Source organism: Salmo salar, chromosome 14 (assembly GCF_965601325.2).
Source record: "Salmo salar chromosome 14, fSalSal1, whole genome shotgun sequence".
Taxonomy (NCBI): domain Eukaryota; kingdom Metazoa; phylum Chordata; class Actinopteri; order Salmoniformes; family Salmonidae; genus Salmo; species Salmo salar.
Window position 1 is genome coordinate 32,628,200 of NC_138304.1, and position 11,062 is coordinate 32,639,261.

At 47.4% G+C, this 11,062-nt stretch overlaps 1 protein-coding gene across 7 annotated transcripts in view; it reads right to left on the minus strand.

The window, feature by feature from the left end:
• LOC106569141 (adhesion G protein-coupled receptor L2) overlaps nucleotides 1-3,195 on the minus strand; it is a 128,692-nt gene extending 125,497 nt beyond the window's left edge. For 3 of the 7 annotated variants that reach the window (XR_014380337.1, XM_045694183.2, XM_082960907.1), the window contains exon 1: nucleotides 2,549-3,193. The gene's annotated coding sequence lies outside the window, so the exon portion shown is untranslated. Of the gene's footprint in view, nucleotides 1-2,548 lie in introns of all 7 variants that reach the window. The other 4 variants (XM_014140165.3, XM_014140159.3, XM_045694181.2 and 1 more) reach the window with 3 other exon arrangements.
• Between the last annotated feature and the right edge of the window lie 7,867 nt (nucleotides 3,196-11,062).

Genomic DNA, 11,062 nt, shown 5'->3' on the forward strand with positions numbered 1-11,062 from the left:
CTTCGGGGATTTTGGTTTGAATTATGGCAGCCTACCAACTCTGTCAATCCCAACTAAATCTGCATTTGCAATCCAACATAAGCACTCTTTCACACAAACACATACGCACAGAATATTGATGCTGCATTAAATAACTGTCAAAAAAACATTTGCAGTGGTCTGCAATGAACAACAGCATTCCTATTCTATAGTGCAGCAGCACCCTTCCCCTCTCAGGACAAAACTGGTTGGGGGATGGGGGCTGGTAGCTCAAGTTCTCTCCATTGAAATGCAGCCACTTTGATATGTAAATCGACAGTTACAACAACAAAAAAATGCTAGAAATCACACTAGCACAGGCCTACATTGAAGCCATTTGCACCCGAGCTGATGTGAGATGGCACTTCCCCTGGAGACTCCGGGCTTCAACAAATGGACCAACCCACAGAGAGAGCATCTGGGGCAGGGGAGTGGAGGAGTAGGGGGGTGGGCATGGGAGGGACAACAGAACATTTGTCCCAATGAATTCCCCAAGCCCATCCCAACACTGACATGAAATGGATGAAAGTTACTCCTCCGGTTCTTAGACAGGTATTTAAAACAAATGAGTTAGGATTTAGATTTTACCATCACTTGTAAAAATAATAATATTATGTTTACACCTTTATTTAACTAGGCAAGTCAGTTAAGAACATATTCTTATTTACAATGATGGCCTACCCCGGCCAAACCCTAACCCAGACTACGCTGGGCCAATTGTGCGCCGCCCTATGGGACTGGTTGTGTAATACAGCCTGGAATCAAACCAGGGTCTGTAGTCTTAGACCGCTGCGCCACTCGGGAGCCTATAGGCCCTACCAGTAGCCCATTTTCTCCAATAACCTTGTTAAAAATGCTTACATTTTCTCAACTGCATTTCCAATTCTGATTTGACCTAGTTAAATAGACTACATCACCAGCGTAGAAAATGGAATGGGCCAACACACAAGCGTACCCTCCTGTAGTGAGTCGAGTGGTGTGTCTGTCTACAGGTAAGGTATTCTGCCTCACCTCTGTGATATATAGGCTAGCTAGAGCTAGACTAATCACTAATAAACTAATGAACTTATAATGACTGGTCAAGCTCTTTGCCAGATGTATGCTCCGCTTGGAATCCTATGCTATTTGCTTATTGCGTCCCATAGAGCCCAATATGCTTGTTAGGGTGCTTGCTTTGGCATTTGGCCTCGTTTATGTTGACTTATGATGATTCATAAACGGAATCCTCCATGAAAGATAATGAGGACTTTATATTCTCCCTTCTCTTATTAGATCACCTGCCCAGCTCTAAACGATGAGCTAATCTATGGAATTAGTGCACGGTAAGTGTGTGAGGACTGATTTAATGCAATTCTACACATGTTGTCATGAGGCTAGGACAAATTTTGCAGTTTTAAAGCTTATTTCCTGCTATTCTACTCTTTTGCCATGGGGCAGAGAAAAAAAATGTGCAGTTTTATAGCTTGTCTCGTGCTTTTGTTCAGTTTGCCATGAGGGTGAGATAGAATTTTGCAGTTTTAATGCTAATTTTCTGCAATTCTACACATTTTGCTACCATATGCTATCTGGGGCTTTTGTTGTGTGTCCCATCACACATGGCTGGCTTAGATATCTGTGAATTATACATGTTCTGTGAAATGATCTCATTTTACAGCCGCAGAATGGAGAGGAAGACGAAGATAGCAACTGACTTGCAGCTACTTAGGTCGTTGTGTCCTCGGGATTAGGCTGTGTGTAATGGGGTAATGGGAGATGTTACATTTATTTGACAGTCTATCGCTCCACTTCTGTACCTGACAGCGTGTTACCTAGACAAAGAATTTGCCAAACCACCTTACTGCACATACATTTTTATTTTCTTCCTAATCCAAGATGACTATGCTACTTGTCTCTTTTCCAGTGCTAACACAAAACCTTATCTACACAGGTGACATCTAGACTAATTACCAAAGCCAGGACAACAACGCCTCATTCAGAGACCAACAGAATTAAACCTATAATAATAATAATAATAATAATAATAAATTTCAGGTAGTAGGGCTAGCCCTCAAACCATCCATCCATTCATTATAGGCTAACTAGATTTTTAAAAGCACAGTAGTTTGAATAAACCAAATTCACTGAATTCAGAGCAACGATGGCCGCCGAAGAAGTCCACATCTGGATAAACCTCATGCAACTTTTCCAATATCCCAAGGCCCAGAGTCGCTTAATGTAAGAACCACTGATGTCTGTTAAAATGCAATCATTTCAGATTGTAAAATCTTTAGGCTGGAATACCAAGCAGTAGCAGATAGACCTAATTTTAACAGATTGCTTGGCATTGACATCACAACTATAGACCAATCTGTAAGTGTTCTTAAAATGGAGTGAAATTCGGTAAAATGTCCGTTAGTGACATTTTCGTTAGGAATGAAGTGTATTTTCTCAACTCAGCCTAAAAAAAAAACAACCGACACCCTCATCGCAAGTAACCTAACTAGCGCCCAGGCGGCAGGACGGCGTGTTAGACCAATGTTGGAATACTTACATTTGGGGGCTGATAGTCCAAAATGGTGATTGACAAATATTGCAGTTCGGCACCGAAGTAACACAGAGAGAGTGGTTACCCCTTCAGCAGGCTATAGGCCACCCTCAAACTCGGTATACGCAGCGGGCAACACAAAGACGTCCGTGGTTCCGATGCATGCTCCCCTTACGAGGGACAGATCGTGTTGTTTCTTGTGGCAGGTATCTCTCGCTCTCCAAGTCCATGCGACCCCAAGGACCTGACGAACTCTTCCATAGCGAGGTGATGTTCGGAACTATTGGGCCTAATCAATAGGTTTCTTCCATATCCCTCTCTCACGCATCCACATTTTCCTTTCGAGGGGACGCAATGAATTCAAAAACTGCACGGCTGTAATTTTAGGCTAGAGTAAACGATGCGAATGAGAAGCAAATCAGCTCATATCCTAAAAAAAAAATGCAGGCAGTCGTCTTCTACGATGATGTGAATGTATTCTGAAAGTCGCCTAAAACAATGCTGAAACATTCTAGAATGAGACTTCAGTTCGGGGGTCTCAGGTCTGTCTGTGCGTCGGGCTTGTGCTCCAGTCAATCTCTTCGCTGCTCTATCTACACACCGCTGAGCTAGAGCCAGTCGAACTCCCCATACAAACAAGAGAAGAAACCGTGAGCCGGTTCTCTTCTCTGCAGCAGCTGGCTTTCAATGGGCCAGCCTAAAACCTGGCGTGGACTTACAGAAGGCAGGGACTGGTGCTCTTAGCAGTTCTGTATAGGACCTGCCTGTACAGTAGAAGGAATATGGCCCCCAAAGGATGGGATGGACCTGGTACCTGGATATTGATAATATATATATTTAAATATTTCACCTTTATTTAACCAGGTAGGCCAGTTGAGAACACGTTCTCATTTACAACTGCGACCTGGCCAAGATAAAGCAAAGCAGTGCGACAAAAACAACAACTGTCACGGGCGTCGTAAGGAGTGGACCAAAATGCAGCGGGTATATTGATCATCTTCTTATTTTTATTGAAGAGAAGACATTTAAACAAAAGACGAAAACAGTCCCGTAAGGTGCACAGACTATACAGGAAACAACCACCCATAAAACACAAGTGAAACAAACCCCAACTAAATATGGCCTCCAATTAGAGGAAACAACAACCAGCTGCCTCTAATTGGAGGTCCTACCAAAACCCCAACATAGAAAAACTAGATAAACACATAGAAATAGAAAATTTAGAACATAAACCAAAAAACCCGAACCACCCAAAACAAACACCCCCTGCCACGCCGTGACCAAACTACAATAACAAATAACCCCTTTTACTGGTCAGGATGTGACAGTACCCCCCCCCCCAAAAGGTGCAGACCCCAAATGAACCTGAAAACAAAAACCCCACAAAAATTAACCCCAATTTAGAGGGAAGGGAGGGTGGCCACTGTCAACGACGGCTCCCGTGCTACACCCCCCCCCCAATCCTCCAACTACGGAGGTGGCTCTGGCTCCGGCCTTAGTCCCCATTCTAACCTGCCCACCCCCGCTGAAGGCTCAGGGCTGTAGACCACTGCTGAATGCTCTGGGCTGAGGTGCGTCGCTGGAGACCTCGGGCGGAGGTGCGTCGCTGCAGGGCTCCGGACTGTGGTGCGTCGCTGCAGGGCTCCGGACTGTGGTGCGTCGCTGCAGGGCTCCGGACTGTGGTGCGTCGCTGCAGGGCTCCGGACTGTGGTGCGTCGCTGCAGGGCTCCGGACTGTGGTGCGTCGCTGCAGGGCTCCGGACTGTGGTGCGTCGCTGCAGGGCTCCGGACTGTGGTGCGTCGCTGCAGGGCTCCGGACTGTGGTGCGTCGCTGCAGGGCTCCGGACTGTGGTGCGTCGCTGCAGGGCTCCGGACTGTGGGCCGTCGCTGCAGGGCTCCGGACTGTGGGCCGTCGCTGCAGGGCTCCGGACTGTGGGCCGTCTCTGCAGGGCTCCGGACTGTAGGACATCGCCGGAAGCTCTGGACGGGGAACTGTCGCCGGAAGCTCTGGACGGGGAACTGTCGCCGGAAGCTCTGGACGGGGAACTGTCGCCGGAAGCTCTGGACGGGGAACTGTCGCCGGAAGCTCTGGACGGGGAACTGTCGCCGGAAGCTCTGGACGGGGAACTGTCGTCGGAAGCTCTGGACGGGGAACTGTCGCCGGAAGCTCTGGACGGGGAACTGTCGCCGGAAGCTCTGGACGGGGAACTGTCGTCGGAAGCTCTGGACGGGGAACTGTCGTCGGAAGCTCTGGACGGGGATTGCGCACTGAAGGCCTGATGCGTGGGGCTGGCTTAGGAGGCGCCAGACTAGTAACCCGCACCACAGGGCTAGTGCGAGGAGCAGCAACAGGACGTACTGGACTGGGCAGGCGCACTAGAGGCCTGATGCGTGGGGCTGGCTTTGGAGGGTGAACTGGGCTGTGCTGAGGAATGATGGCTGCCGTGCGTAGAGCAGGCACAGGGTAGCCTGGGCCTAGGAGACTCACTGGTGGCCAGATGTGCTCACCAGGCATACTCCTTCCTGGCTGGATGCCTACTCTAGCACGACACTTGCGGGGGGCTGGTATCAACCGCACCGAACTGTGCTTGCGGATTGGCGAGACCGTGCGCACTTCCGCATAGCACGGTGCTCTCCACGCTAAACGCTCCCCATAATAAGCATGGGGAGTTGGCTTAGGGCTCACCCCTGGCCCAGCCAAACTACCCGTGTGTCTCCTCTCCTCCTGAAATGGAGGATATAATGCCTCATACCTCCATCATTCTGCCTTTGCTGCCTCCAATTCTTCCTTCGGTCGCCGGTACTCCCCAGCCTGCCTCCAAGGTCCCTTTCCATCTAGGATCTCCTCCCATGTCCATGACTCCAAGTAGCTCTCCTTCTGCTCCTTCCTCCACTGCTTGGTCCTTCTTTGGTGGGTGGTTCTGTCACGGGCGTCGTAAGGAGTGGACCAAAATGCAGCGGGTATATTGATCATCTTCTTATTGAAGAGAAGACATTTAAACAAAACAAATAACGAAAACAGTCCCGTAAGGTGCACAGACTATACAGGAAACAACCACCCACAAAACACAAGTGAAACAAACCCCAACTAAATATGGCCTCCAATTAGAGGCAACGACAACCAGCTTCCTCTAATTGGAGGTCCTACCAAAACCCCAACACAGAAATAGAAAAACTAGATAAACACATAGAAATAGAAAATGTAGAATATAAACCAAAAAACCTGAACCACACAAAACAAACCCCCTACCACGCCCAATAACAAATAACCCCTTTTACTGGTCAGGACGTGACAACAACACAGAGTTACACATGTGATAAACAAACGTACAGTCAATAACACAATATAAAATGCCCACGTGTTCTCGCATACCCCTAGAGCATCGAGCCAGCGGGGTGGTGGCACTGGAATCCTCATCTCTCCCAAGTGGACATTCTCTCTTTCTCCCCTGACCCATCTGTCTATCTCCTCATTTGAATTCCATGCTGTCACAGTTACCAGCCCTTTCAAGCTTAACATCCTTATCATTTATCGCCCTCCAGGTTCCCTTGGAGAGTTCATCAATGAGCTTGACGCCTTGATAAGTTCCTTTCCTGAGGATGGCTCACCTCTCACAGTTCTGGGTGACTTTAACCTCCCCACGTCTACCTTTGACTCATTCCTCTCTGCCTCCTTCTTTCCACTCCTCTCCTCTTTTGACCTCACCCTCTCACCTTCCCCCCCTACTCACAAGGCAGGCAATACGCTTGACCTCATCTTTACTAGATGCTGTTCTTCCACTAATCTCATTGCAACTCCCCTCCAAATCTCCGACCACTACCTTGTATCCTTTTCCCTCTTGCTCTCATCCAACACTTCTCACTCTGCCCCTACTCGGATGGTATTGCGCCGTCCCAACCTTCGCTCTCTCTCTCCCGCTACTCTCTCCTCTTCCATCCTATCATCTCTTCCCTCTGCTCAAACCTTCTCCAACCTATCTCCTGATTCTGCCTCCTCAACCCTCCTCTCCTCCCTTTCTGCATCCTTTGATTTTCTCTGTCCCCTATCCTCCAGGCCGGCTCGGTCCTCCCCTCCTGCTCCGTGGCTCGACGACTCACTACGAGCTCACAGAACAAGGCTCCGGGCAGCCGAGCGGAAATGGAGGAAAACTCGCCTCCCTGCGGACCTGGCATCCTTTCACTCACTCCTCTCTACATTCTCCTCTTCTGTCTCTGCTGCTAAAGCCACTTTCTACCACTCTAAATTCCAAGCATCTGCCTCTAACCCTAGGAAGCTCTTTGCTACCTTCTCCTCCCTCCTGAATCCTCCTCCCCCTCCCCCCCTTCCTCCCTCTCTGCGGATGACTTCGTCAACCATTTTGAAAAGAAGGTTGACGATATCCGATCCTCGTTTGCTAAGTCAAACGACACCGCTGGTCCTGCTCACACTGCCCTACCCTGTGCTTTGACCTCTTTCTCCCCTCTCTCTCCAGATGAAATCTCGCGTCTTGTGACGGCCGGCCGCCCAACAACCTGCCCACTTGACCCTATCCCCTCCTCTCTTCTCCAGACCATTTCCGGAGACCTTCTCCCCTTCCTCACCTCGCTCATCAACTCATCCTTGACCGCTGGCTACGTCCCTTCCGTCTTCAAGAGAGCGAGAGTTGCACCCCTTCTGAAAAAACCTACACTCGATCCCTCCGATGTCAACAACTACAGACCAGTATCCCTTCTTTCTTTTCTCTCCAAAACTCTTGAACGTGCCGTCCTTGGCCAGCTCTCCTGCTATCTCTCTCAGAATGACCTTCTTGATCCTAATCAGTCAGGTTTCAAGACTGGGCATTCAACTGAGACTGCTCTTCTCTGTGTCACGGAGGCTCTCCGCACTGCTAAAGCTAACTCTCTCTCCTCTGCTCTCATCCTTCTAGACCTATCTGCTGCCTTTGATACTGTGAACCATCAGATCCTCCTCTCCACCCTCTCCGAGTTGGGCATCTCCGGCGCGGCCCACGCTTGGATTGCGTCCTACCTGACAGGTCGCTCCTACCAGGTGGCGTGGCGAGAATCTGTCTCCGCACCATGCGCTCTCACCACTGGTGTCCCCCAGGGCTCTGTTCTAGGCCCTCTCCTATTCTCGCTATACACCAAGTCACTTGGCTCTGTCATATCCTCACATGGTCTCTCCTATCATTGCTATGCAGACGACACACAATTAATCTTCTCCTTTCCCCCTTCTGATAACCAGGCGGCGAATCGCATCTCTGCATGTCTGTCAGACATATCAGTGTGGATGACGGATCACCAGCTCAAGCTGAACCTCGGCAAGACGGAGCTGCTCTTCCTCCCGGGGAAGGACTGCCCGTTCCATGATCTCGCCATCACGGTTGACAACTCCCTTGTGTCCTCCTCCCAGAGTGCTAAGAACCTTGGCGTGATCCTGGACAACACCCTGTCGTTCTCCACTAACATCAAGGCGGTGACCTGATCCTGTAGGTCCATGCTCTACAACATTCGCAGAGTACGACCCTGCCTCACACAGGAAGCGGCGCAGGTCCTAATCCAGGCACTTGTCATCTCCCGTCTGGATTACTGCAACTCGCTGTTGGCTGGGCTCCCTGCCTGTGCCATTAAACCCCTACAACTCATCCAGAACGCCGCAGCCCGTCTGGTGTTCAACCTTCCCAAGTTCTCTCACGTCACCCCGCTCCTCCGCTCTCTCCACTGGCTTCCAGTTGAAGCTCGCATCCGCTACAAGACCATGGTGATTGCCTACGGAGCTGTGAAGGGAACGGCACCTCCATACCTTCAGGCTCTGATCAGGCCCTACACCCAAACAAGGGCACTGCGTTCATCCACCACTGGCCTGCTGGCCCCCCTACCTCTGAGGAAGCACTGTTCCCGCTCAGCCCAGTCAAAACTGTTCGCTGCTCTGGCACCCCAATGGTGGAACAAGCTCCCTCACGACGCCATGACAGCGGAGTCAATCACCACCTTCCGGAGACACCTGAAACCCCACCTCTTTAAGGAATACCTAGGATAGGATAAAGTAATCCTTCTAACCCCCCCCCCCCCCCCCCCCCCTTAAAAGATTTAGATGCACTATTGTAAAGTGGTTGTTCCACTGGATATCATAAGGTGAATGCACCATTTTGTAAGTCGCTCTGGATAAGAGCGTCTGCTAAATGACTTAAATGTAAATGTAAATAAAACATCTGTATACAGTGTGTGCAAATAATAGGCACAGTCAAATACATATTTCTAAATTCCTCTAAACACAGTGTTTCATATAGGGCTCTGTTAAATATGTAATTCATTGCAAAGTGGGCTATTATGGCACTCAGTATCAGCTAATAGCTTACATGGGATAAATAGTTCGCACTCATTCTCACAACAGAAGTTGTCACTACTAAAGACAAAAAATAAAAGGTAAAATGCAGCTATGTTATTACAAGATTAATTCCAACTGGACCTGATGAATAATCTGGACAGAGGGGGAAGGTAATAAGATTATATGGGGCCACTGCTGATGGAAAAACATAAGCAATCCACCCAGCACATGAAGCCATAACATCTAAACACATCCAACTTGAACACAAACCAAACAGCATCCCTCTAGTAATCCCCGGGCCAATAGGAACTGTTTATCTACCTGTTTATATAGTTTTCCCAGCTGTGTCTGTATACCCTGTCAACATGAACACAATGTCACTGCTGTGCATAACTCCCAAAGCAAGTCCTCTGATGACAACATGTCATATTGGATTACAGGCAAGAAATTGTAATTTCCTGTTGTTTTATTATAGCCTTTTTATGTGGGAACATCAAATGTGAACTGTATATGTCTTGTCGTCGTTATAGACAACAATGGATGCACTGGAGGGCAAGTTTATGGTCATTTTTTTCAGTTTCCCAGAATTCCCAGGCTGTTTCCCTTTGAACATAATATCACACTATTATTAATACCAGTGTCAGTTTCTGGACCATTACTTTCCACTATTTATAGAAATAATCTTTGTTTAAACATTGTGAAATGAAATAACAGAATTACAGACTCTGTTACTAGTGCATGTTGACACAGAATACATTATTACCCCTCAAAAAATGGAGTCTACTTTCTAACAAAAAAAATAAAAAAAACATAACAGCAAAGTTTGAAGAAAAGTTATTGTCCTGAATGAAGATGAATTTCCTCTCTTTTTCTCCCCCTAGCCAAAGTACATTGCCAGGTCAGTGGGCTCTGTTACACGTGGCTTTAATAAAAAGCCGGTCTCCTGGCCGCACAGGGGAAATGCGAATTTGGGTCAAATTCACCAGGTGGAAAGTGAGAGGATTAGTGAGGAGCTCTCATGTTTTCCACAGCATAATTTTACATAATAAAGAATAGCGCAGTAAGACAAAACAGATGTAGGCTAATGATGGTAATCCGCTGGCACATATTCCTATTTAGAAAAGTAATGTTTATGTATAGAGTACTAATGAAAGTATAAACACAATACTTTATTTGAACTGACCTGCAAAGTGCCTGAAATATTTGTGTGTTTTATTATTCAGGGGCTTGTGATCAATGCCATACTGTATATGTCCAAAAGACACACAAGTAGCCACTTCCCTGTATTTTCAGAACACTTATGGTGCTGGCAGAAAATGCTTATTCTTGCTGTTACACTGTAGCCGTATGTTGTTGCCCTTACTCAACACGACGTTTCAGTATAACTGTTTCTTTATTTGGTGCAAGCCTGTGAAGAATAGCTCAGCTCCCACCCATACATATGCATCAACTCACCCTGGAGTCTTTCTCATGATTGTCAGGTTTCCCTGTTTTCCTCAGTAATGAAGCCACAGAATGAGTGCAAGGAAGAAACCAACAGTAACAGAATACTGTATCATATTGAAGCACTAAGACAGTCTTTCCCTTCCCACTGCTTATGTTGCACAATATGATCACCTCGGAGATCCGTTATCATTTGTTTTTGTCCTAAAGTGAATAAGAAACAGAGCACATTGAGAGGAATTTGATGATTTGATTTGAACTTTCAACACTCATGTAGCCTATAAGAAGAGGGGGACTACATATACAATATTTCATATTTCATCTGAGAAATAATCTGATGATGAATCTTCAGATGCTATGCTCAAGTCTTCTGACTTTTTGTGTGACTGTCTGAAAACAATACCCCCCAAAAGTCCCATGTCTCACTGTCTCCCATTCCTCCACCCCTACATATTTTCTTTGATTTCACTTCCCATGGATGTGTGTGTCCCCCTCCCCCAATGCGTTGTTCACATTATGGACAAAACCTCATGCAGGATTGTGGACTGTTTCAACCAACTGTAACACAGTTAATAAGGGAGTACTGGAGAGTGTTGTGGTAAATATGTCTTGAGTCATTATTCTGTGGTTTTACTCATTATGATCAAAAGCCCGACAATTGTAAGGCAATCTGAAGTGAGAGGGAAAAAGACCTAAATTGAGTCTAAAAGTAGGTTTGAGGGATTTGCCCTGGCATTCGATAAATGCTTGTTCCATTCAGACAACAAACAC